The following is a 5523-nucleotide window of genomic DNA, read 5'->3' on the forward strand; positions in this document are numbered from 1 at the left end:
AGTCATGAAAAAAATTTTGTGTGTACACATTGTCACAAATGCAGTTTGATTCTACAGAGTAGCATATCAAGTAAACAAGTCCTTAAGAAGGGTAATATACAAAACATTGACTGCTCCTTTCTTCCAGATGCTGCCTGGCCTGCTGTGTTCTTCCAGCATCTTGTTTGTCCAAATTGGATTCCAGCATTTGCAGTTTTTTTTGTCCCAAATAAACAAAACATTTGGGTTTGACTCTATCTTAACAAGCCAGAGGTATCTCTTACACGTACAAGACTATATTTACATGCATTGGGGTACTATTGGGGTCCGATAATTGATAAAGAGGTTATTATTACCGTGATTGAAGCTGGTCAAACTGGAGTTGAGGCTGTTCTTCTTCTGCTCCTGATGCTCCTGTTTCTTGATCCTGATGTTCAACCTGGAGAGTGTGAGACACCTGCTCCCCATGCCCGGATTTTAGTGGTTTTTTTTAAAGTAGTTATCTGGGTCATTTCCGTGTAAAGTTGCTTCACAGTAGTTTGATGTAACATTTAGTTCAGTTACTTGATGTTAATTGAGTTTCTGTCCCAGGAAGGGCGTTACAAAAGAGAGACTTGGATATTGTAATTTCCCAATTGATTGAGCTGACCCTAGGAGCCCCGCTGTCTCAAAAGCAGTTCCACTGAAACCCAGATGGATTGTTCAACATTGTCTCTTCAACATCTGTACAACCATCAATCAAGATGAATGCCTCACATACTTGTCTGGCTTGATCCAAGTGAATGCTGCAAGCTTCTGGCTTAATATCTCAGTTCCACTGTGACATTAACACGTATTCAATGTACTCAATCAAGGGAACTGTTTGTATATATGTGTGAATGGCCTGATCCAATTCCCAGCACACTGGCCAATCTTCCCAGCATGCCCTTCAGTCAGCCAGTGTTGCTTTCAATGTCCGAAAAAAGCTGTTATTTTATTTCAAAGGGACATTCCACCTCTTACAAAAGAGGATACAAAGATTTCGTACATAGCTCCAGGACTTTCCTCACCTGCCTCCCTCAGTGTTCTGGGATAGATCTCATCAAGTCCCGGGGACTTGTCTACCTTAATACTTTTTAAAACACCCAATACTTGCTCCTTTTTTATATTGAAGTGCCCTAGAATGTCAATATACCTTTCCCAAAACTCACCATCCACCATATCCTTCTGCTTTGTGAATATTGATGCAAAGTATTTGTTAAGGACCTCTCTCATTTACTCCAGCTCCATGCATAAATTTACATTTAGATTTTAGATTCTACTGTCAAGTTTACTTAAATACAGGAGTACAGTGAAAACACACATCGCCATCTAAGGTACAAAGATACCTAGGTACAACTAAACTTTGGTACAAAGTATTAAAAGAAACAAAGTTAACACAACAAGTTGAAAAAGAAAGAAATAAGTTAACATTAAAGCCCTTCTTTATATAAACACAGAAAATAAAGGATTTAAGTTAAAATGTGATGAACCCTCCACTTACCTCGCTCTCCGGGAGACCTGTCTGCTCGTGATGCTGCTGCTGTAGATACTGGGGACCTCACTCACCGCTCGCTTTCCCACGTAGGGCCACAAGGATGTTGCTGAGGCTATTGCTGAAGTTGCCACCCCTCTGATCTCCTCCTGGTGCCTCCAGAACATGGACCAGCAGGACCCGCTCGCACATCAAAACACTGCCGCACTGGGCTGACAGACTACTACTGGCCTCTGAGAGACCAGGCCAAGACTGTATCGTAGTGGGCTGAGATGCCAGCATAGGCTTCTGCGAGACCGTGCCGAGACACTGCCACACAAGGCCAAGACAACGCCACACATGGCCGAGAGAATGGGCCGAAACACTGCCACACAAGGCCAAGAGACCGCCACACAAGGCCGAGAGACCACCACACAAGGCCGAGAGACCGCCACACAAGGCCGAGAGACCGCCACACAAGGCCAAGACACCTCCACACAAGGCCAAAAGGCCGGGCCGAGACACCACCACACAAGGCCGAGAGACCGGGCTGAGACATTGCCGAGGGCCTTCAAGAGATGGGCTGAGACACTGCCACAACAGGCCAAGAGACTACCACGGGCTGCCGAGAGACCGTGTAAGGACACCGGGCCGAGACAATGCCACACCAGGTCTAGAGACCACTGCAGGCCGCCAACAGACCGGGCTGAAAGACTGCCCTCCAAGGTCTCCTTGTTCACGCACTGTATTTGGAAGGTACTTTTCCCAGATCTCGGATCTAAGTGATATTTTGAAACAGGATCTAGGAAAAACTACTTGAGTGAAAAACTGCAAAAGTAACATTCGTGGGGATGAAATAACTGGCAGAGAGAGAATGGTACATGTGGAGGGAATTGCGGGTCAGCATAGGAGTTATGTAGAGTAGGGACAATCACATTGCAATTACTGTGGTGTCGAACAATGTGGAAAAAGGGCGTGATATTTGGATATTTGGTATCTGTGGAGTGAGAGAACAAAAGATCAATAAACATGGGGGCAAAATGGCAGAAGTTCAGTCACACCCTCAAGGATGCCCCCTCTGCTGGACAAATACAGAATGATATATCTACAGATTGTAAACCAGGGGAAAGCGAGTTATGTCCACAATACCACCAATTTTGGTGTCATCTACAAACTTACTAATCATACTTCCTATACTCACATTCAAACTATTGATATAAATGATGAAAAGCCATGACCTAAATGAATGGTTGGGCCGAATGGTCTACTCGTGTTGCTATGTTGTGACGGGGTCATTGCAGCTGGAGTGCATATTTTTCTTAATATTGTAATAATGTAGTCTCCAGTGACCTTCAGTTCCACAGACCCAAACAGATGGATCACTGCCTCCCTCTGCTGGAGTATCCCCTGCACTGCAAGTAAGAGCCATTTGAAGTTACAACACAAAAGCAAGCAAAATTGCCGACGTTGTTATCAATAAATGCACAAATCTGCTCCCAACTGTTTACCCACATTATTCCCATAAACCCTTTATTAAACTAATGATGCTCAAAAATCTAACTTCTAAAGACTTTCTAATTTTCTAAACAATTCAAATTGCACCATCTGTCACAGTGGGACTTGAATCTGCGCGCCGGAACATCTCCTCAGCTGCAGATGGCACCAATATTCCCATCGCCTCCTCCACAAGCCATGCTCTATAATCCATTATTCCCTTCTCCGTCGTGAATGCATGAAACTTTGTCAAAAGAATGCATGCAGACTGCTACAAACACTCCATTCTGCAGCGAGTTCCACACCCGCAACAGTATGTGGAAAAAAAGTCCCCCAAAATTCGATGCACTTTTCCATGCAACAAATCTTTCCTCTGGACTTATCCAAAAGCAGAAATGTTTTCTGCAAAGTCACACTTTCAAATTCCTTCCCCAAATTTAAAGACTATAGGCATCTTCGACACTCTGCAGTATCATTTCCTGGCTGTAGCAGCTCCTCAATCTTAATAAATTGCACGGCAGTATGGATGGCAATATGTTCAGTGGTTAACACGGATGCCTCACTGTACCAGGGAACTAGGTTCAAATCTACCTTTGGGCTGTGTGGAGTTTGCAAAATCTTCTCATGTCGGGGTGGTTGGGTTTCCTCTCACAGCCCATGCCCGATGCGCAGGTTAGGTAAACTATCCGGCAGCATTCATGCTGCGGAGGCGACGGGGGAATGAATTATGAGACTCAAAACGTGCACGATGATGTTTGAAGTTGGCTCCGAAGTTTTGCTGCTGCTTGCCGAGCAAAACACCAAACTCCGCACACATTAAATCTAACTTTTAATTTTTATGTCAGGGGAGAGCGCGAACGCAGTCCCCCACTACCACAAATTTTGCAGTCGAGTATCCCGCATTTGGGGACATCGCAGGCGTCAGCACACCCGAAGTGCAATGGGATAGCCTCGTCCTGGGAGAACCACCTTGTTGATCATGGTATCTCCCCTGCCAGGTAAGTATGCTTCAATATCTCACTCGCTCACATCCCACAACACCCGCTACCTCTCATACTCACATTCACTCCGTTTTCTAACATCGAGAAATCACCCACCGAAGCTTCCCTGCCGGAGCACAAGCACAATTCCTCACATGGATCACAGCACATCTCCAATGCTCCTGTTTTACTGGAATAATACGCACAGATGAGGGCTAAACGTCTTATTTGCATATATCCCTTAAAAGGAAACGCTCCGCCCCCAACTGCCTTCAAGCTGTCTCCTGATTCGCGGAAAGAATTCCCCAGATATACTGCAAGTTCGAACTTCACTCTGTTTTCGAAACACTTTCAGAATTTGATGTGAACGCAAATAAAAGCAACTTCCAAACTTTGCCGTTGAAACTTGAAGCCTTTTTTTGTGAACAAGTCTAACCCTTTGTTTAGGAGATAGTAGGAACTGCAGATGCTGGAGAATCTGAGATAACAAGGTGTAGAGCTGGATGAACACAGCAGGCCAAGCAGCATCAGAGGAGCAGGAAAGCTGATGTTTCGGGCCTAGACCCTTCTTCAGAAATGGAGGAGGGGGTTCTGAAATAAATAGGGAGGGGGGGGGGGGGCGGATAGATGATGGCTAAAGGAGCAGATAGGTGGAGAGCTGACGGACAGGTCAAAGAGGCGGGGATGGAGCCAGTAAAAGTGAGTGTAGGTGGGGAGTTAGGGATGGGATAGGTCAGTCCAGGGAGGACGGACAGGTCAAGGGGGTGGGATGAGGCTGGTCGGTCGGAGATGGGGGTGGCGGTTGAGGTGGGAGGAAGGACAGGTTAGGGAGGTGGGGACGAGCTGGGCTGGTTTTGGGATGCGGTCAGGGGAGGGGAGATTTTGAAGCTTGTGAAGTCTACATTGATACCATTGGGCTGCAGGGTTCCCAAGCGAAATATGAGGTGCCGTTCCTGCAACCTTCGGGCGGCATCGTTGTAGCACTGCAGGAGGCCCAGATGGACATGTCGTCCAAGGAATGGGAGGGGGAGTTGAAATGGTTCACGACTGGGAACTGCAGTTGTTTGTCACGAACCGAGCATAGGTGTTCCACAAAGCGGTCCCCAAGCCTCTGCTTGGTTTCCCTGATGTAGAGTAGGCCACAACGGGAACAGCGGATACGGTATACCACATTAGCAGATGTGCAGGTGAACATCTGTTTGATGTGGAAGGTCTTCTTGGGGCCTGGGATGGGAGTGAGGGGGAAGGTGTAAGGGCAGGTGTAGCACTTCCTGCGGTTGCAGGGAAAAGTGCCGGGTTTGGGGGGCTGGAGGGGAGTGTGGAGCGGACAAGGGAGTCATGGAGAGAGTGGTCCCTCCGGAAAGCAGTTAATTGTGGGGAGGGAAAAATGTATTTGGTGGTGGGGTCGGATTGCAGATGGCGGAAGTGTTGGAGGACGATGCGTTGGATCCGGAGGTTGGTGGGGTGGTACGTGAGGACGAGGGGGATTCTGTTTTGGTTGTTATTGCAGGGAGGAGGTGTGAGGGATGAGTTGCGGGAAATGCGGGTGACACGGTCGAGGGCGTTCTCGACTACTGA

At 47.1% G+C, this 5523-nt stretch overlaps 1 non-coding gene across 1 annotated transcript; it reads right to left on the reverse strand.

Annotated features, from left to right (window-relative positions):
* Window positions 1–3807: 3807 nt before the first annotated feature.
* LOC125487056 lies at window positions 3808–3971 on the reverse strand. Its single transcript, XR_007265629.1, has one exon. It is a non-coding gene; the product is annotated as a U1 spliceosomal RNA (small nuclear RNA).
* Between the last annotated feature and the right edge of the window lie 1552 nt (window positions 3972–5523).

Source organism: Rhincodon typus, chromosome 35, assembly GCF_021869965.1.
Source record: "Rhincodon typus isolate 14 chromosome 35, sRhiTyp1.1, whole genome shotgun sequence".
NCBI lineage: Eukaryota > Metazoa > Chordata > Chondrichthyes > Orectolobiformes > Rhincodontidae > Rhincodon > Rhincodon typus.